Source organism: Marmota marmota, unplaced genomic scaffold (genome assembly GCF_001458135.2).
Source record: "Marmota marmota marmota unplaced genomic scaffold, marMar, whole genome shotgun sequence".
Lineage (NCBI taxonomy): Eukaryota > Metazoa > Chordata > Mammalia > Rodentia > Sciuridae > Marmota > Marmota marmota.
This window is the reverse complement of record NW_025999968.1, coordinates 26,406,597-26,429,459: the sequence shown is the minus strand read 5'-3', so window position 1 is coordinate 26,429,459 and position 22,863 is coordinate 26,406,597. Positions and strand designations below refer to the sequence as shown.

The 22,863-nt window shown below is 37.3% G+C and overlaps 1 protein-coding gene across 1 annotated transcript in view; it reads left to right on the top strand.

The window, feature by feature from the left end:
* Positions 1-15,419: 15,419 nt before the first annotated feature.
* The window catches only part of Htr1f (5-hydroxytryptamine receptor 1F), a 136,297-nt gene continuing 128,853 nt past the window's right edge, over positions 15,420-22,863 (top strand). Inside the window, exon 1 of the mRNA XM_048803500.1 lies at positions 15,420-15,893. The gene's annotated coding sequence lies outside the window, so the exon portion shown is untranslated. The remainder of the gene's footprint in view (positions 15,894-22,863) is intronic.

Here is a 22,863-nt window from a genome sequence, read left to right as displayed (position 1 = left end):
AATATATAAAAACTCTTATAATCCAGTAATTTTAAAAAATCAACACAACTACAAATGAGCAAAGGCTCTGCATAGATAATTCTTCAAAGATTAAAATTGTCAGTAAGCACATGGAAATATGTTCAATACCACTAGTCACTTAGGGAAATACAAATCAAAACACCAATGAGGCATCATGTCACAACCAGATAGTAAAATGGCTATAATAAAAATAACAGCTAATAGAAAGGTTTACAAGGAAATGAAGAAATTGAAATGTCTAAACTGAATGTAAAATGGTGCAAATATTCAAAAAACAATCTGGTAATTTCTGAACAGAATATAGAGTTACCACATGGAAAGCAATTCTACTCTCAGGTACACAGATAAAGAAAAACATACAACTATGCAAAAACTTATAAAGAACATACACATCACCATTGTTCATAACAGTCAAATACTGCAAACAAGTCAAATGTCCTTCACTTTTTGAGTGGATAAATAAAATGTGGTGTATCCATACAGCAGGATACTACTCTGTAATAAAAAAGGAACGAAGTACTGCTACATGCTACAATGTGGGTGAAACCTGGAAACATCCTGAGTGAAAAAAAGCCATCCACAAAAGATTACATAAGACATGGCATCAGTTCCATAAAATGTTCAGAACAGGCAAATCTACAAAGACAGAAAGTGAGCTGTTGGTTGCCAAGGACAGAGAATCAGGGAAGGGGAAAGGGGAATTTACAGTTAGTGGGTGCAGGGTTTCTTTCAGGAATGATGAATATGTTCTAACATTGATTGTGATGATGGCTGCACAATTTTGAATATGGAAAAAAACATGAAATTGCAAAGTTATGGGTGAATATTTTGGTATATGAATTTCAGTTCAATGAAAGAACAAGGAAGTGGAAGGGGTAGAGGAAAGACAATAGGCTTGGGGAATAGTAGATGATCAAGGCAAGAGGCTGGAATTTGAGATGGTTGGATATATGTTATGATATTTTTAATTGTGTTTTAGGGGAAAAACTTTACTTTGGAATCAGTCATTAGTTGGTTTTAATCCAATACATGCTACTGAATAGACCATTGACCATGAGAAATTTGCTTAGCTCCTTTAAGACTCAGTTTCCCCATTTGTGAAATGAGGATACTAATAACTCTCTTTTGGTCTCACAAGACATACAAGGTGCTTGTTCTGACATAGTGTTGAATTCAATAAACAGGAACTCTTGGACACAGTAATAATTATTGACATTCAATGCAATAATTACCCTGTTTGCCATATTTTTCTGGAAGTTCTACAAATAAGAAAATCAAAACCCTATTACTTAATAGAGTATTGTTTCTAGGTCTTAGGGCATGTAGATAATAAAGATTTTCCCTTTCTAATTCAAATCAAATAGCTACTGAATGGCAAATATTTCTCATTATATAGAAAAATATGGGGAAAATAAATATAAATATCTGACCGTAAGCCTAACAGTAAATCATTTCATAGTAACTAAGTATCTCACTGTGAAGACACCATTCCAAAAAGAAAATTAAACTGATGGGAAAATAGAACTAGACACATAGTAAACTGAAAGACTAATAAAAATTAAAAACTGAATGAAAGACTAATAAAACTTGAAATCTCAAAAAAAGAGGAAGAACAAGAAAAATGCAATTAGGAGCAAATAATTATCATTCTGTCAATTTTAAAAATGGAAAATAACAGAAAAGTTTAAAGTGACATATAAGATGTGCCTGTGGCACTATCATATTGCACCACAGCATAGTACACAATTATACATAATAAGAAAAATTATACATCTGCCTTTTTTATAGATCCCTGATTAAATTTTGAAAGGTTAATTTGTGAATTTATCCATAACACCCTAGCTAAAATGGTGGTAATTAAATAAAATGACATTAACCATAAGTAACAAAACAACAGAAGAGCAGACATATTTTATGAAGAGGTGGGAAAACTGGTAAGGCAGAAAAGCAAATAAATGAGTGGCAACTGGCCCCTTTGTGCCTATGAAAGGCTTAGCACTAGAGAGTATAAAACATTTTAAAAGGTAGGGTGCAGCCCAGGGCTGAAAATAAGTTACATATAAGTCTTTTATAAGGAATGGAAAACTATGGCTAGATTCCATGACATGCTTTGTAGTCAGGTAGTAATTTCACTACCCTCACACCAGGAGAAAGACTGAGATTTACCATGTACAAGATGCAATATAGTAAGCCTAAGTAAAAATCTATGTAATATATAACAGCGTCTCCAGAGAAGAAATTGGAAAATTTCTCTCTGTAGTAATTGAAGAGCCCCAGAGAATAAGTTCCTCTTTCCATAGAATGTCTGGCTCACTGACCAATAAATTTTAACAAAGCCCATTCTTAAGATAGTGCATCTTGGCACACAGTGCTTCTGTGTCCCACTTTTAAGAATTAATGAATATTCAAAGAAAACTAGACATTTGAAGATACCTACAACATGAAAATAAGGGAGTGACAGGAGGGGGAAGAGGAAGAAGGCTTTTGTAAAACAGTGTCATTGGATGATTCTATAAAAGACACTGAATAACTTCTATCACTTAATAAATAACATTTTTGCAAAATAATAGCTGTCAAGTTTCATTTAATATAAAAGTTAAATATATGCACATTTATTCATGTATACATTTCAATACTTATTAGGCACTTCTGATTTCTAGACACTAGGTAAAATTTTTTGACACTAGGTAAATTTTTAAGGGTAAATGAAAATGAATAAAATAGTGTCTCCTTAAAGTAGCTCAGGAAAAGAAAGACAAATGCACAAGCACACACACGCACACACACACACATACACAATTACAAGGTATGATAAATCATAAAATAAGATGGACTTATAATCTGAGCATTATTTAGGAAAAGAATTAAATGTTTGAGGGAGTCTACTTCCCAAAGCAGCATTAAAATGTACTTTAAAACTCACTAAAAAAATCACATTTCCAAATATGTGCTTTTTAAGGTAATATGAGGGAAATTTATAATTTAAAAATGTTGAGAAACTTGTTTCTTTAAGAAAAAAAGCTTTGTAAGTAATCCCTATGTCAAAGAAACTGTCTCCTTCATCAGATGTTTCTGGACTCCAAATGTATCAGCAGAGCTAACTCATACAGCTACATTGGGTTCTCTGTTCTCAAATTTGGGTTATTACTATGAAGGTACTTTAAATAGTTACAGAATTGGCATGGAGCTTCGAAAAAATTGTATTGAAAGCCTTCAAGAATTTCAATTAATTAAGCAATAATAATACATCAATGACTTTATCAAGCTGTTAGCTAATTTGTCTCATGTTAGACTCATAGAAAAAGCATCCATTATCAAGACATGATAAACATTTTTTTTTGAGAGAGAAAGAGAGAGAGATAGAGAAAGAATTTTTTAATATTTATTTTTCAGATTTTTGGTAGACACAACATCTTTATTTTATTTTTATGTGGTGCTGAGGATCGAACCCAGTGCCCTGCGCAAGCCAGGATAAACATTTTTTAAAAATTTGTCCTTTGGTCAGCATCTTACATTCCTAAAGTTAAGTGCTCCCTGGTTCATTTGTACCAAAGATTGTAATTGATACTACCATCAAGGAAATATATTAATCCATTTCCTAAATATTAATGTTTGGGGATAAATTTGTTCAATTTTATTTTTTTTTATTGGTTGTTGAAAAACATTATAAAGCTCTTGACATATCATATTTCATACATTAGATTCAAGTTGGTTATGAACTCCCAATTTTACCCCAAATACAGATTGCAGAATCACATCGGTTACACATCCACATTTTTACATAATGCCCTATTAGTAACTGTTGTATTCTGCTACCTTTCCTATCCTCTACCATCCCCCCTCCCTCCCCTCCCATCTTCTCTCTCTACCCCATCCACTGTAATTCATATTTCTCCTTGTTTATTTTCCCATTCCCCTCACAACCTCTTATATGTAATTTTGTATAACAATGAGGGTCTCCCTCCATTACCATGCAATTTCCCTTTTCTCTCCCTTTCCATCCCACCTCATGTATCTGTTTAATGTTAATCTTTTCTTCCTGCTCTTCCTCCCTGCTCTGTTCTTAGTTGCTCTCATTATATCAAAGAAGACATTTGGTATTTGTTTTTTAGGGATTGGCTAGCTTCACTAAGCATAATCTGCTCTAGTGCCATCCATTTCCCTGCAAATTCTATGATTTTGTCATTTTTTAGTGCTGCGTAATACTCCATGGTGTATAAATGCCACATTTTTTTTATCCATTCATCTATTGAAGGGCATCTGGGTTGGTTCCACAGTCTAGCAATTGTGAATTGTGCTGCTATGAACATCGATGTAGCAGTATCCCTGTAGTACGCTCTTTTAAGGTCTTCAGGGAAAAGTCCAAGAAGGGCAATAGCTGGGTCAAATGGTGGTTCCATTCCCAGCTTTCCCAGGAATCTCCATACTGCTTTCCAGATTGGCCGCACCAGTTTGCAGTCCCACCAGCAATGTACAAGAGTACCCTTTTCCCCACATCCTCTCCAGCACTTGTTGTTGTTTGACTTCATAATGGCTGCCAATCTTACTGGAGTGAGATGGTATCTTAGGGTGGTTTTGATTTGCATTTCTCTGACTGCTAGAGATGGTGAGCATTTTTTCATGTACTTGTTGATTGATTGTATGTCCTCCTCTGAGAAGTGTCTGTTCAGGTCTTTGGCCCATTTGTTGATTGGGTTATTTGTTTTCTTATTGTTTAATTTTTTGAGTTCTTTGTATACTCTGGATATTAGGGCTCTATCTGAAGTGTGAGGAGTAAAAATTTGTTCCCATGATGTAGGCTCCCTATTTACCTCTTTTATTGTTTCTCTTGCTGAGAGAAAACTTTTCAGTTTAAGTAAGTCCCATTTGTTGATTTTTGTTATCAACTTTTGTGCTATGGGTGTCCTATTAAGGAATTTGGAGCCCGACCCTACAATATGTAGATCGGAGCCAACTTTTTCTTCTATCAGACGCAGAGTCTCTGATTTGATATCTAGCTCCTTGATCCACTTTGAGTTAACTTTTGTGCATGGCGAGAGGAGGGGATTCAGTTTCATTTTGTTGCATATGGATTTCCAGTTTTCCCAGCACCATTTGTTGAAGATGCTATCCTCCCTCCATTGCATGCTTTTAGCTCCTTTATCAAATATAAGATAGTTGTAGCTTTGTGGATTAGTCTCTGTGTCCTCTATTCTGTACCATTGGTCCACCCTCCTGTTTTGGTACCAGTACCATGCTGTTTTTGTTACTATTGCTCTGTAATATAGTTTTAAGTCTGGTATCGCTATACCGCCTGATTCGCACTTCCTGCTTAGAATTGCTTTTGCTATTCTGGGTCTTTTATTTTTCCATATGAATTTCATGATTGCTTTATCCATTTCTACAAGAAATGCCGTTGGGATTTTGATTGGCATTGCATTAAACCTATAGAGAACTTTTGGTAATATCGCCATTTTGATGATGTTAGTTCTGCCTATCCATGAACAGGGTATATTTTTCCATCTTCTAAGATCTTCTTCTACTTCTCTTTTTAGGGTTTTGTAGTTTTCATTATATAAATCTTTCACCTCTTTTGTTAGGTTGATTCCCAAGTATTTTATTTTTTTTGAGGATATTGTGAATGGAGTGTTTTTCCTCATTTCCGTTTCAGAAGTTTTGTCGCTGATATACAGAAATGCCTTTGATTTATGCGTGTTGATTTTATATCCTGCCACTTTGCTGAATTCATTTATTAGTTCTAGTAGTTTTTTTGTAGACCCTTTTGGGTCTTCTAGGTATAGAATCATGTCATCTGCAAATAGTGATAATTTAAGTTCTTCCTTTCCTATTTTTATGCCTTTAATTTCTTTCGTCTGTCTAATTGCTCTGGCCAGTGTTTCGAGAACTATATTGAATAGAAGTGGTGATAGAGGGCATCCCTGTCTTGTTCCAGATTTTAGGGGGAATGCCTTCAATTTTTCTCCATTGAGAATGATGCTAGCCTGAGGCTTAGCATAGATAGCTTTTACAATGTCGAGGTAAGTTCCTGTTATCCCTAGTTTTTCTAATGTTTTGAACATAAAGGGATGCTGTACTTTGTCGAATGCTTTTTCTGCGTCTATTGAGATGATCATATGGTTCTTATTTTTAAGTCTATTGATGTGGTGAATAACATTTATTGATTTCCGTATATTGAACCATCCTTGCATCCCAGGGATGAATCCTACTTGATCATGGTGCACAATTTTTTTGATGTGCCTTTGTATCCGATTCGCCAGAATTTTATTGAGGATTTTTGCATCTAGGTTCATCAGAGATATTGGTCTGTAGTTTTCTTTCTTTGAGGTGTCTTTGTCTGGTTTCGGAATCAGGGTGATGTTGGCCTCATAGAATGAATTTGGCAGAGCTCCTTCTTTTTCTATTTCCTGAAATAACTTGAAAAGTATTGGTATTAATTCTTCCTTAAAGGTTTTGTAAAACTCCGCTGTATACCCATCCGGTCCTGGGCTTTTCTTGGTTGGAAGTCTTTTGATTGCTTCTTCTATTTCATCTATTGTTATTGGTCTGTTTAAGTTGTGAGTATCCTCCTGACTCAGTCTGGGCAAATCATATGACTTAAGGAATTTATCGATGTCTTCACTATCTTCTATTTTATTGGAATATAGGTTTTCAAAATAATTTCTAATTGTCTTCTGTATTTCTGTAGTGTCTGTTGTGATATTGCCTTTTTCATCCCGTATGTTAGTGATTTGAGTTCTCTCTCTTCTTCTCTTCGTTAGCATGGCTAAGGGTCTGTCGATCTTATTTATTTTTTCAAAGAACCAACTTTTAGTTTTGTTAATTTTTTCAATAGTTTCTTTTGTTTCAATTTCGTTGATTTCCGCTCTGATTTTAATTATTTCTTGCCTTCTGCTACATTTGCTGTTGTTTTGCTCTTCCTTTTCTAGGGCTTTGAGATGAAGTGTGAGCTCATTTATTTGTTGGTTTTTCCTTTTTTTGAGGAATGACCTCCAAGCGATGAATTTCCCTCTTAAAACTGCTTTCATTGTGTCCCATAGATTCCGATATGTTGTGTCTGTATTTTCATTTATCTCTAAGAATTTTTTGATTTCTTCCTTTATGTCTTCTGTAACCCATTGATCATTCAGTAACATATTGTTCATTTTCCATGTGATGTAGGATTTTTCCTTCCTTCTTTTATCATTGATTTCCAGTTTCATTCCATTATGATCAGATAAAATGCATGGTATTATCTCCACCCCTGTATATTTACTGAGGGTTGCCCTATGGCATAATATATGGTCTATTTTTGAGGAGGATCCATGTGCTGCTGAGAAAAAAGTATATCCACTTGATGATGGTTGATATATTCTATATATGTCAGTTAAGTCTAGGTTGTTGATTGTGATATTGAGTTCTATAGTTTCTTTATTCAGCTTTTGTTTGGAGGATCTGTCCAATTGTGAGAGAGGTGTGTTGAAGTCACCCATAATTATTGTGTTGTGGTCTATTTGATTCTTGAACTTGAGGAGAATTTGTTTTATGAACGTCGCAGCACCATTATTTGGTGCATAAATATTGATAATTGTTATGTCTTGTTGGTGAATGGTTCCTTTTAACAGTATATAATGTCCTTCCTTATCCCTTTTGATTAATTTAGTCTTGAAGTCAATTTTATTCGATATGAGGATGGCCACCCCTGCTTGCTTACGAGGACCGTGTGCATGGTATATTTTTTCCCAACCTTTCACCTTCAGCCTGTGTATGTCTTTTCCAATCAGATGTGTCTCCTGGAGGCAGCATATTGTTGGATTTGTTTTTTTAATCCATGTTACCAGCCTATGTCGCTTTATTGGAGAGTTTAAGCCATTAACGTTTAGAGTTACTATTGATATATGGTTTGTACTTCCAGCCATGTTTGATTATTTATCTTCTTTTTTTTTTTTTTTTTTTAATTTAGTTTGTTTCTCCATGGTTAGCTTTCCCCCCGCCCTCTGTCTTTATAGAGGCACTTCCCACTGATGGTTTTGGTTATTGTTTTTCATTTCTTCCTCGTGTAGTGTTTTGCTCAAGATGCTTTGCAATGCTGGTTTTCTGGCTGCAAATTCTTTTAGCTTTTGTTTATCATGAAAGATTTTTATTTCGTTATCGTACCTGAAGCTTAATTTTGCTGGATACAGAATTCTTGGTTGGCATCCATTGTCTTTCAGTGTTTGAAATACGTTGTTCCAGGATCTTCTCGCTTTCAGCGTCTGTGATGAAAAATCCGTTGTTAACCTTATTGGTTTACCCCTGAATGTAATCTGCCTCCTTTCTCTTGTAGCTTTTAGTATTTTCTCTTTGTTCTGTATATTGGATATCTTCATAACAATGTGTCTTGGCGTTGGTCTACTGTGATTTTGTGTGCTCGGTGTCCTGTATGCATCTACAATTTGTATATCCGTTTCCTTTTTTATTTCTGGAAAGTTTTCTGTAATTATTTCTTTCAGCAGGTTACTCATTCCCTTGGTTTGAATCTCTGTACCTTCTTCTATCCCGATGACTCGTAGGTTTGGTTTCTTTATGTTATCCCATATCTCTTGGATGTTTTTCTCGTGGTTTTTAACCAGCCTTTCTGAGTTGGCTAGGCTCTTTTCAAGATGATATATTTTGTCTTCATTATCTGATGTTCTGGCTTCTACTTGCTCCACTCTGTTAGTGATACTCTCAATTGAGTTTTTAATTTGGTTTATCGTTTCCTTCATTTCTAGAATTATTGTTTGGTTTTTTTTTATAATCTCAATCTCCTGATAAAGATGCTTAACTTCTTCTTTTATCTGTCTATGTAATTCATTTTCAAAGTGTTCTTTCACTGTTTGGATTTGCTGTCTCGTATCTTCTTTAAGGTTCCATTCCATCTGTCTAAGGTATTCCTTGAGTTCTTTATATGACCATTTTTCTGCTGACTCTAGGTCCTCCTGAATATTTAGGCTGTCCTTCATTGTTTGTACTCCTTTTCTTCCTTGCTTTTTTATGCTGCTCATGTTACTTCTTGTTGTGTTTGACTGCTGAGTTACTGTTTACTCTTATAGATTTATTTGATGCTTGAGAGGAAAGATATTAGAAGGGAAGGGAAGAAGTCACTAAAGAGAATGAGAGTAGGCAGGTAGAATTCAAGGAAGGGGGAATAAGAAAATTGAAAAGAAATGAAAAGACAAAAGAAACAAGAATAACAAAGATTAGATAATAAAGAAAGAAAGAAAAGAAGAAAAAAAAATTTTTAACAAAAATAATAGTGATAATAAAAAATGAAAATTAAAATTTAAAAATAATAATAATAATAATAAAATAAAAAAATTAAAAAAAAATAGAAACATTGAAAAAAAGTTAAAGAACAACAACAAATAAAAATTGAAAATGAAAGAAAAAGAAGAAAAAAAAAAAAAAGAAAAAAAAAAAAAAAATGATAATAATAATAATAATAAATGCAGTCCTAGAGTTCTATTAACTTCTCTTCCAGTAGGTGGAGCTGTGCCCACTGGGCCAAGCTTCTCCTCTCAATAGGTGGGAACCATTCACTGTGCAGCAGCTCTTTCTCCTAGACTGGGCGGGTCTCCAATCCTGAGTGTCTAGGGCCTTGTCTTGTGTTTCCTCAAGCCAGGCCGTGCTCACCTGTGGCGCTCACCACAATACTGGCTACACGCCAGGTCTGCTGCTCCTGGGAGCCCTGTTTTCATGAACACCTGGGCTCACTCTCCCTGTTTGCCTCCCTCAGACCCTAAGTTTGTAGAGCTTGGGGCTGAGATCCCCCAGCGAATTTGCTTGCCCTCCTGTAGCCACGCCCCCGGTAGCTGGTGCAAGAGACCTCAGTTGTCAGCACTGGTGGGAGCGGTAGCCGGGAGTTCCGCGCCGCGAGTCCCGCGCCACTCCTGATTCCCTCGGTCTGGTTATTGCGTTCACAGGAGAGCTGGGAGTGGCCCTTAAGTTTTCCCTGCTGTGTGGAGAGAGATGACTAGGGGATTACACACCTGTCGCGCTGGTTTCAATGCAGTTATCTCCTCCGCCCGTGACGCCATTTCTCTGCCATGGTTATATCCCATGCAAATGGTGACCGTTTGTTCCCTTTGCCGGGTGACCAATGCAACGGGTGGGTCCTGACTGTCTCTCCCAATCCCCGTTTCAGTCCTGTGGCCACTGCCTATGAAGGCTCGGTTGGCTTTTACCTCTGTAAGTTCCTAAGGGCCGGCCAATTATTTCAGCGGGATCGTTAGTGCTGAGTCACACGAAGCAGGCGAACCGGAGCTTAATTGCCTCCGATTCGGGCTCTGTGTGTGTGTTCTGAGGGGCCCAGCCTGTACACCCCAGATCCACGTCAGCTCAGCATTGCCTAGTGATCTTGAGCAAACAGCATTTAGACAGTTTACGGCTCCCTATGCCCGCGCAGTTGAAGATGTCAGAGACTTGATCTCTCTGCGCCTGCCACCATGTTAGATCTCCTCAATGATATTCATGTTGCCCTTACAGCTTCCTGGTATAAGCAAGTTCTTGGGATTATACAAACTGCTGCTTCTGTTTCCAGTCCAGATTTCTAGAAATGAAACCCTGCCGCGGTCGCCTCCCACGCTCACGAGCGCCGCGCTTGTCTGCGACCGTAGCAGAGCCGCCCTGGCCTCCGCAGCTCTTCAGCCCGGTGCTCGGCCCCTGGGGCCCAAGCGGCTGCCGCCGCGGCTCTCCGTCCCCCTCCTCCGGAGCACGGGTCCCCTGGCAGGGGGGTGCAGAACGACCCCAGAGCAGGCTCTGCCCGAAGGTGCAGCGGCGAACAGGCCACCGAGGCGCTCGAGGCTGCAGTCCAGCCTTCGGAGGACAGGGCTCGGCACGCAGCCCAGCTCCAACCTCTAGGTGCGGCTGCCGGACAGTGTATACAGAGCCACCAAGACAGCAAGCAGAAAGCAAATGGCGGCTCCCGCGGAGTGGATTTTCGGCACAGAAACCACAGCCCCGCCAACAATCCCAATCCACAAACTCTCCCTGTATAAAAAATATTCAAAAAAAAAAAAAAAAAAAAAAAAAAAAAAAAAGGCGGGGCGCACTGAGCTTTCTTTGCCTCGGGTACTTACAATCCACTGCTGATTACACATTCAGCTTCTCCGCCCGGAGCGAAGCGAAAGAGGAAGCAGATGGGAGCAAAGCGCCCGCGGCTCTGAGCATCCAAGCGTCTCTTTTTTGATTTCTTTGTTCTTCCTGCTCCTTGGCAAAGTGGTCCGCTACAGATTAACGGTGAAAGCTCTAAGAGACTGTGCGAAATCTCTATTAAAGCCACTGCTTTGAGCACCATGCTCAGCACTTCAGCAACCCCCGTACGCAGCGGCCATCTTCTCCAAAAAGTTTCCAATTTGTTCAATTTTAAACTCAGAGTTTATTCTATTCTTTTGTCACAGTAAAATTCCAAGATTAAATATCAATTACACTCAAGCCTGTTTTACATATAATATTAAGAATTGGCAATGATCCAGCATAGGATTTTACCTTGACTTTTTTTCAAAAGTATTTTTGTTTTTATTGGCATTATCTGTTCTACTACATCTATATAGCAATTAGCAGAAGCACGCTGTAAAGACAAGAAGGAAACACCTGTTAATCTTAAGTACATACTAGTTTTTCCGCGTTACCATTGGATACTCCAATTGGTCAAGTGCTCAATGGTACAAATGCATGCAAAGTACTCTATCTGGTTGTCCCAAAGCTGAATAGTTGCAAATTACATTTCTATAAAATACTTTTATTTTAAAATTTTCTGTTTTGACACAACATGATTCTAATGAAAAGATTAGCAGCCTCAAAGATGCCTCAAAGCCTGGTGATTTATTTGTGACTTCATTGCTAGCTTCATCCCATAATTTCATCTTCTATTGTTCAATATTTTCCAAAGTATGTCAAAATTTTCTAATATGTTCCAGGTTACTTGTGGAGGTATATAGACTCATTCCCATATTAAATGTTAAGAAGCTGAAAATGAAGAAATTAAATAACTTCCTTAATTTATTGAACAGCTTAATGAGTAGATGAAATTAAGCGCCACATTAGTTCAATTCTAAGAAAGTTTCCTTACTGCCTTTTTTAGCTAGTTTTCTCATGAATGCAGAGACATAACTGTTTTCTCATTGCCTTAACAAATATGGCATAAATGAGAAATTATGAAATTGTATTAAAAACATTGAGATTAATATAAACAATGTCTCTAGGTTAAAACACAACTATTATGTAATGGAGAATAGTGTCAAAATTACCAAGAGGTAAGTATATATTAAATTGATTGTGTCTTGCCATAGCTTGGCTTGTTAGTCAGGAGAGTTTGATTATGTTAGTAATTTAGTGTCATTAGCATCAACTTTAACTTACTTCAATGAACTGTTTTGTTTTTCTCTCATAGTATACTTAGTAACTATTTCTTTTGGTACATTCCATATTCTTCAACTCTTTTGCCCACTCATATCACTCAGAGTATGCAATGTACTGTGTCACCTTTATTTCAGCTATGAAGCCAAAGAACAATGTGGCAACAGATAAGAAATCATTTTGATATTCATGTCCATTTTGCTCACTATTAACCTTCCTAATTTTAGAAATGAGCTAACTCTGGCTTAATTTACCTAAAGAAAGATTGTTCCATAGTGGCAGACCTGGAACCTCCTCTTTCACCAGTCTTTCTGCTATCATATTGCATGTCTGGTGAAAAGCTCATAAATTTAACTAACTAAGATGGAAATTTTAATTATTTATATAAAAAATCCAACTTGTGAACTCCATTATTCACTTGGTACTTTACATAGGACAACACACTCTAGAAAGTAGCTCATTTTATATTATGAGAAAATAACATTATTTAATATTATAATAAAGACAATTTGCCAATCTCATCTTATTCCAAATATTACAGAATTATTAAATTATATTTATTCAATATTCTTACATTTTTCTATATGACTTTTTTCCAAAAGGAGAAGTAAGCAATTATCTGATAAATTTAATGAATGCATGAAGCCAATTTGAATAATTACAAAAATACTTTTTCAGTAAACTTAGAAAGGGATTGCTTATTTGATTGCTTTTATTTGCATTATGAATTTGCATTTTTCTCTGCAGTATTTTCTCCAAAATGAAAAAAATGCACTTAAAATGTTGCTCCTAAAAAATGACCTTCTGATGCTATGGAATGAGGCAGTGTATCTTACTTATGTAGTATAGGAAGTCAGACTAATCTTCAGATAATCAAATAACTGAAGGAAAACATTAACCATTTTGGGAAAGGTTACATTATTTAGGACTGCACTATTTGTGCTAATTCTATTTTACCTTTTAACAACTTCTTAGCTTTTTCTTTAATTTTGCACATTGTAGCTGACTTTCACAGCTATCTTAATGGTGCAGTCAGTTTAATTGAAAGAAACAAGACAGCTTCAACCTAGTCTTAAATTGAGATCAATATTACCAAAACAGTGCAATTTGTCCTTAATAAAATCTTTTTGGCAAAAGCTCAAGAAATAGAGCTTTTGCCTATTAATTCATGTGTCCTTTGTTCTGCATATTTAAGATTAAAAATAAACAAGACTGACACTTTCTGGATTTTTCATCAAAGCTTTCAAAAATAACTTGTCTTGGATGAATTAGTTCTTTTTAAACTTAAAAACGAGCTGAGAATCCTACCTCTTGCTCACTGATTCCTGCCTCTACCATGTAGTCCAATATTTAAAGAATCAGTCTTGAGTATTTAATCTATGGTATCCTCTAGTTGCTCAGAGAAAACCTTGCTGAGTGCTAAGACTGTTCTGTCTGCTAGGTTAAGCATCTGTGCACTGAATAGCAACGCAATACCTCTAGGGCGCAAGGTCCCTCTGTAGCATGCAAGGTACATTTCATCACTGATACCTAAGCAAAGTCATTTGCTGCAATAGCAACAGCAGAAGCATATGAAACCTTATATCTCTTTTGTATTATATGTATGGTCTTTTCCATGCTTTCACTTCATATAATCTATTGCCTAGATATTTTCAAATTTTTAACTCAAATGGCACAAGTCCTAACATTCCATCTGGAAACATTCTAAAGTTGAGGTCTTCAACTCTCCAGATCTCAAGTTGGTTACTACTGCACTAACAGAAGAATAGAGACAAATGTCCTTAAAGCATCTTTGCATCTCTTCTGGACAACCTGCTCTTTGGACTAATGTTGCAGAAACTATAGATGGTGAAAATATTCTCAAACTGCTTGTTGATGTAACCTTGCACTTTCTCTGTGGCTGTGATCTATAAGATTGTTACAGAAGGATATGAATGTAAAATAAAGGTGGTCAATATCATATCTTTTAGGGAAATTACTGTGTTCTCTTACAAATGTTATAAATCTTGACTTCTGGAATTCTTTTCAGTGTAGCAACCTAAATAAATACCCATAACCACATTGTCATGTATATATAAGGAACAAGGTCTGGAACTGTGCAAATCATGGCACAGAAAATTGAAGTTTAGGAATTATGTGAGAGAATGAAAACGTGAAATAAATGCTAATGATAATATGAAGTCATTACCCATGATTCAGCTAACGTTTACTAAGTGCCAAACATTATGTTTATAGACAGTATCTCATTTAAATATATGATGTCAGAGAACAAGGATGGCATCACCAACAGAAAGAAAATGGGATGGATAAAACAGGTTTGTTCTTTAAGAAAGATTTACATAAATTTGTCTTTAGATGCAGGAGTTATTGAGAGGTGGGACAGCAGAAAGGGTCTCTGTGACAGGAGTTCCATTCTGGAAATGTGAATCTAGGACTGTCAGTCCAGAGGGTGAAACTCGGTTTTGGGTTGGTCCAGCTGTGGACTGAGAGTTTGGTGGTTTGTATGAAAAATTTGGCCCACTTCTCCCAACATTGGAGATCTGTTTAATTGCTGGAAAACTGCCACCTTCCAAGAAGTATTCAAGTTTCTGGGGTCAGTCAAAGCAGATTTGGGGAATTCATATTATGCTGATAGGACTGTTTACAGGGCTATAAAAAACATTGACCTGGAAAAAGTTTAAGACCAGGAATGGGAAAGGTCAAATATTCTCTCAAGGTCAAATCCAGGTCAAAATACTAGAGATGTATTCTAAGGTTTCTTCATCAAAACCACCGGGGATGATGAAGAAGACTGTGAATATACCTTGACTTCATTACCTTGCCTGTCTCCCTCCTCCTTTTGTCCCCAGCCCCAATTCTTTTTCAGGAAATGCCTTTGTTGTGAAATAAAATAGATCCCTGGGCCCATCTAAGCACTGGTTTGCACTTGCACTTCCAAAAATTGCTGCTTAAAACATCCCTCCCTCTTTCCTTCTCTGCCTTCACCTTATTCATAGCCACATGATCAACTGAGAGGGAGATATAAAGATGTAAAGTTAAAGGAAACGAAATGGTTTTATTTTAGATATTTTCAGAAAGGTTATTCACGTCATTTCCAGATTTCACGAACAGATAATCTCCAAGGTATCACTCAAGTTAAAGGGATGGGACTTTTTCCCTCCCCCGCCCTTCTCCACACATCGGTGGAACCGGAGGGCGGAGACGGATGAGAGAGGAGACTGGAAGGAGAAAAAGTGAAAGAAGAAAAGAAAGGGGTATTGATGAAACAAATGAAGGCAAGAAGAGAGGGGTACTATGGGTGGTGGATAACCCCTCGCGTCCTCTAGTGTGTCGATTGGCGCCCGGCTCTGCGCTCCTAACGGCAGCGCGCAGTCAGCTCCGTGGCCCCGAGAGCAGTCCGGATGCGCTACTGCCCTCAGGACAAGGCTGGCGCCGCGGGGTGTGACCCCTACCTATCCGTGCCCTGGGCCTGAGGGGACCACCTCTCCCTCGCCGGACTGCTGCGGGTAGCGCTCAGGGTGAGTATAAGCATCTGCGCGGAGCAAGGGGGAGCGCGTAGCTTCCATGGCTGGAGCGCAGGTGGGGAATGAGAACCCGGACCTTGGCCAGCGCCTGCTCTCAGCGGAAGGGCTGGAAAGCCCTGAATGGCTGGCGATAATCCCTTTCCCACACTACTTGGACAGAACAGCACAGGAATTCAAAAATCGCCCTTTCCATTCACGCCCTCAACCTCTCCTCCCCACGGGCGAACTTTGGGGGAGCAAGCGTGGTACTGGGAGGAGCAGGTGGTCCTTACTGAGAGGCATGATCCCAGGCCCTGGGGCTAGGGGTTCAAATCGGTGTTTGCCCACTTAGGACTTTGGATCGAGGCTCTCCCACCTTGGGTAGCCGCTAAGATGGTCAGAGATAGGACAAGGGCTAGAATCCGGCCTTGGAAGGTCAGTAGAGTCCTCGAATCCATCCCTCGGTCGCATCTAGAGAGGATGGGGCGGGAGGGGGGTGGAGAGAATAAATATTAGTCAGCTGGAGGAAACCATAGATCAGAAATCATTTGTAGTTTTCCAACTTGATTTCCCGCGGGTAGGAATCAGTAAGGTAAAGAGGTGAGAGAGCTTCCACCCCGCGGCTGCAGCATACCTGGGACGCTGCAGGTCTTGCCCAAGGAGGGGCTGTTAACACCTTTCGGTTTAGAGTGACAGTTGAGCAAAGAAGAAAAGAGAGTCTGAGTGGCTGGCAGAGGGGTCCATTCTAAGGGTTGCTGCCCCTGTGGGGCTGGGAGAGTCAGAACTGTGTGCCAGATGGTTAAGGAAGGAAATGGAGAAATGGGGAGAAAGAAATACATAAGTACAGAGATTAACATTTGGGGTACTTTAAATACAGGATTTGATTTTTGTTTGTTTATTTGTTTGGCTGAAACAAGTGGATGGTGATAGGGCACTGTGTGGAAACAGAACAGGTGTTGCACCGCACTTTGGAAGAAACCTTGAGATGTAGGCTTCTTTCTCCTGTAGCTAGGTCATTCCGAAACACTGTGACGATTGTAATATGATTTAAATGATTTGTTAAATGAACATTTACGATGACATAGGCAAGTAGTGTTACCTAGCCCCTCCCCAGTTTTTCTGGAATAGCTACATAATGACTGCAGTTTGATTACATTTTATGGGATGTGCTATACCTAATGCAGGAAAATAATTCACATTCAAAATGGATTGCACTTCAGTTCCTTTTACATATGGATCTTTGAAATCTAATTTATCAATCAATCAACCATCTGAAGATACTTATCTTTGATTGCCCATTTGTCTATGTGTTTGCTAGGGAAGGTAAACTGAACCCTGAGTTGCCTTTCACTGATGGAGTGAGAGCCCCCAACCAACGCAAAACTGAGGAAAACTCTGCCATCTTCTCTGAGCTTACAATATCTCTTCCTCCTTTGATTCCTTTATCTTCTCCAAACTCATAAGCAGGTTCAAGTATCACTACTTTCTGTTACCTCAAATTATAGTGTAGTTCTTGCTTCCCTCTACCCCATTCAAATCTGTGTTTCAAGGTCAGTTTGGATAATGAGAGTAATTATTCAGTGTATCCAATCAAAAGTGGTTTTCTAAGCTTTGGATAAAGTATTCATTTAAGGAACAAAGTCAGATGTTTCTAGAACAAATATTGTACTTGCCTGGTGTTAGCTAAGGAGTTCCCAGCTGTGAAAAATAAATTAGTTTACTTATTTCTAGTCAAGATTTTTTTTATAATTTTCCATAGACCCTTTTATTGATATGTGTCATTTGTCCAAGTCTCATCCATTTAGGCTTATTACAGAGCTAATGAACTTATATCAAATAAGTGGTTTTCCTTCAACAGTATATAAAGTTCTCTATTTATTGGAATGAAGACTTAAAGAATAGTATTATATTTTCACCCTGTCTCATTAGCCAAATAGCTAAGTTTTATGTGTGTCTAGGATTGAGCAACAGCATACTTGTGAAAGCAGCTTTTACAATTTTAAAATAAATACATTTCTTAACTAGTTTTATAAGGTTATTAGGTATATTGTTCTTATGCAGATTGTCATATAGTTTCTATTGATGTGAAACCAATAGAAAATGGATATATATAGCACATATTTCTTAGGAAATACTTTGCTTTATTTTAAAATTGAGTACATATTTGTTTGAAAGACTTCCAAAATTATAACTTCTGAGTAGGAAATAAAGAGTGATAGTCTGAAAAGTTCCTTATCTAGCAAATGTGGTCTCTTTTGAATTTGATTAAATATAATTGAAATCATTTCAAGGATCTTTGAATGATACTTTCTAGTATACTAGTAATAAATGGATAATGTAAAATAATATGGACATTATAACATTTGAAAAGCCCTGGCAGAATTCTTTTTTTCAATATTAAGAGGTGGGGAGGGATGCTTTTTGAGCAGAGTAAAGAAGATGTGATGTGTCATGTCCTGATTGCTGTTAACTGAAAGCACTAACATCCTTATGGGAAAAGATCCAAAGACCCCTCAGGAAGCATCGCTAGTGATCCAATGTAGAACAACTGTTCCTGTGCCCTGCAGTGGGAACACTTGCTGTTTGTGTTCCTCAGCATTAAAGTAGGCAAGAAATGCTCGTTTCTGCTCCAAAAGTGCAGTAGGAAAACTCAGAAGTAGCATCTGTAACAGAAATCATTCTCCCACTTGCAAACATATGTTTCAGAGCCTAGGAATGAACACAAATAGACAAAGATTTTAACAATGAGTGCACAAAGAGAGAGAACTATGTAATATGATAATCTAACTCATTTGTGGTGCTTCCTTTTTCAGAAGTAATACAAGGCCTTTAAACCCATGTGATGGAACTTCTGTTGACTTCTGTATATATAGGAAGGCATGAAAACACTTCCAGCAGGAAATATTTTTGCCAAGATCCTTTTGCTATTGTGTGGAGATTACCTACTACAAGATAAAAGGGCATGCAAGAAAGCTACTAGAGTATCTTAGTTTAGACTTTAACTGTGATACCAATAGAAAACAGTGAGAAGAAACTGAATGCTATATGTATTTGGAGGTAACAGTGACAGAACTTGATGATGGATTAATGTTTGCTGATGGAAGGAAAGGAATGAAGACTTATGTATAGATTTATGTCAGGGTAATGGAAGGATGCAGTTGACACCAAGTGACATGGGAAGACTAGGCAGGAACAGTTAAGTTCTGAGCATCTTAGGAGATATCCAAGTTCAGGCTTCTCAGGGATAGTTGGGACAGAGTGCAGGAAAAAATGTCAGAGATGAAAATGTGTGTCATCAATTCATAAATGGAGTTTGGAACAATGGAATTTTGTGAAATAATTTCAGGAGACAATGTATTAAAAGATCAAGCTGAGAAAAAAAGAATTCTACAATAGTTCAAAATAGATATTGAGGACAGTAGAAGACAGAAAAGGAAACTGAGAAGAAGCAGTCAGTGAAGTAGGGAGAAACCCCAAGGGTTGTAACATCATGAAATCCAAAAGAAAAAAGCACTTTAAGAAGAAGCAGTTGATGATCAACTGTGTCCAATGCTACTGAGGGGTAAATGTGTGTACAAAGTGTTAACCTTGAATTTATATGACCTTGTTAAGAGCCATTTTAATCAAAATGGTCATGAGTAAAGATTAGTAAGGATTGAACAAAAATTAATAGTGATTCCTGCCCTAGGAATTTATCTTCCAGAAAAAAATTGTACTTAGGTAAAATAATATATGTTCAAAGTTACTCTAGACAGCTCTGTATATAAGCAAACAATTGAAAAAAAAACATATATCTATAAATAGAAAATAAGCAAAATAAACCATGCAAATCCATTCAATGGAATGCTTTCCAACTGTTAAAATTATTAAGACAGCTTTCTTTGTATTAGAGTAAAAAGATATTCACAGCATATTAGGCAAGGAGAAAAATTTGTAATGCTGTATGCCCGGTATGTTACCATTTATAAAAGAACCAAGAAAAATGAGCTTATAGTAAAAGGTACTTTTAAAATAATCATGGTTGCCTATAGAGAGGGAAATGGATGCCAGGGAATAATGCAGGGTAGAAGATAAACATTTATATGTATTTAAACACCTTTGGATTATGTGCACATAAATTATCTATCCAAACTCTAAATAAAATTGTATACATAAGTCTGAAAGGCACTTGTGATTTAAAATAATAAGAGAAAAGAAAGATGGGTGTGGTTAGGAAATTTACTGTATATAACATAACTCTTTGAAGAAGTTTTCAAAAAGAAGATTAAAGGAAGCTGGAGGGAGCCATGGAAACTTTTTTTAAAAAATGGGAGTTATTAATGTCTGAATTAAACTAGTGAGAAGGAACCACACCAAAGGAAAATTTGATTTAAAAAATAAATAAAGGTGGCTAGTGTGGGAGTAAACTTATTTTACAAGTAGAAGGGGATGACATTACAGGTACTAATAAGAGAAGGCACTGGAATGACTAGGAACAGGGACAAAGCCATTTCCTGGGTCAGCATCTTACACTCCTAAATCTCAGTGCTGCCCAAGGTCATTTGTATAAACACAACTGCAATTGATGCTGTGATAAAATCTCTTTTCAAATCTTTTCTTACCTGATTGGCACTTGCTCTGGTTGCCCTTTGCAGCTGGTCCACAGTTTGTCGTCCCTCTCTAAACTAACTATCTCTGCTCCCTGCCGCTTCTCTGTCAAGATGAATCTTCACTGGGAATTCAGAGGCTCTCAGGAATTAATCTCCCTCACCACATCTAACTCATACTTTTATCTGCTCAGCTACTCTCCTTCCCTCCAGTTCTGTTGTCAGGCTGACCTCCTTCTCTGCTCTGGATCCCACAACAGAGCCACTCCAATCTGAACCTTGCTTCAGAAATCGTTATTTCTCTCACCTGCAACTTTAACTTCTTTTTTATATAATAACTCCACCAATGTATTATTAAGATCATGTCACTCCCATCCCTAAACAGAAAAACTTTTCATAGTCCTGAACACTCTTATACCTATAGTCCTGGTTCTCCTTGTTTCTCAACCAACTTCCAGAAAGAAAAAAGAAAAAAAAAACTGATTTTTATTTCCTATCAACATCTCCTCCTATCCCATGAACTTCTCTTCTACCACAGTCTGGCTTCCACTTCCACCACCTCATGAAATTGCTTAGGCAATGATCACCATATTATTAAATTCAAGGCTACTGATCACTGAAACCTGAGTTCACTGAACTGCTTATTGATATTTGACAAAGTTAACCATTAATCACTGGTGCCTTCTCTTCCCTTTGAAATCTGTGACGGCCCTCTCTTGGTCCACTTCCTTTTTCTTTGAATTTTACCTCTTCATTCAGTGATCCTTTTCTATTATCTGTCCTCATCTGTCTTCTCCATCCACTTCTACTTTTCTTATTCTCTTTTTTAGTCAAACGTCGCCTTGAGAATTTATCAACAAACAAGCAAACATACAAACAACTTGCTAACACTGTTTCCTTAGGAGGAAAAAAAATCACATAGCTACAAATATTTGCAGATAATTTCAGGTAATGAACAGACTCACTTGAAGCCCTTCAATGGGAGTTGAGTATTCTTTCTCGACCTTCTCATGAAATAATTTTATCAGCTACTGTGATTGCAGTTACTCCAAATGATGAAATTATGAGCCCTTGTTATCAAACCGTGAGGATGACTCAATTCTACCATTGCCTCTTAATGGGCTACTTGTGGCTCCAACACAAATTGTCTTGATGATTTTTTCCATACCTGGGTACCTCACTAGTTCTTCTTTAATTTATCCTTAAATAGAATCATATACTAATATATCAATAAATAAAAATTCTAACAGAAAATCAATATTATTGACAATTAATAGGAGATGAGGAAAATCATATAACAAAAGTATAGTGATGTTATTAATCTTTTGTGTGTGTGGTGCTGGGGATTAAACCCAGGACCTTTTGCATGCAAGGCAAGCACTCTACCAACTGAGCTATATCCCCAGCCCAATGTTATTAATTTTAATCAGATATGTATTGTTAGTTAAAACATTTTGAGCTTGAAGCTGACTTTTTTCTTGGCTTAAAAGGACGACTAGAAAAAGTTCGGAACAAAATTTTCACCAAATTAAAAGTCTCTTAAGGGGTTAATCCAAAAGGAAAGAAAATTGAAAGAGAAGCGAATTCCTCACTCCCTGACAATAGTGTCAATGCCATGACCTTGTCCAATAGTTATTTTGTACAGCACCAATGGGACCCATCTTACATTTGGGTAAATTGTCTTCTCTTCTGCATACCTAACCCAAACCTCTTCATGAAGCTTAAATCCTAAAGATTAGTAAATGAACAGATCAGTGACCTCAAAGCCCAATCAACAGATTGATAATTAAACCCCCTTTTCCCTGTAATATTCCAAAATCTTATCAGAAAGACTCCCAGATTCCTTCTTTTTAACTTTTCTCCATACCTAAATTCAGTCAGTCCATTTCCATTAGGTCCCTTGAATCCATTAACTCTATCCTTCTGACCACCCATTGCTAATTTAACTCAATATGCCTGGCCTAGACTAAATACCTTCAAAGCTCATCTGCGTGAATCCTTTGCCTTGCCCCCATGAATCATTTTTCCCATATTGCCAACAAATTAATTTTAGGATTAATTCCATCCCATGCTTAAAATCTTTAGCCACTCCACCTTGCCTGCCTGCCAGCTCTGCTTCAACAATATGGACCTACTCATAGTTCTCTGATACATGGAATTTCCTTTGTTCCTCAGTTTATTCTGAATGTCTTTCAACCTAAAAAAATTCTTAGCCATTTGCTAGAGTGTATATGTATGTGTATATATATATATATATATATATATATATATATATATATTTTTTTTTTTTTTTCTTCCCAGATCCCTTCCTTTATCAGAGAGTAACCCACTCTTCCACTTGAGCAGTGGACCTTTTAAAGCTCTTAAGAGGAGGTAATTGAACTCAAAACAAAGAAAAC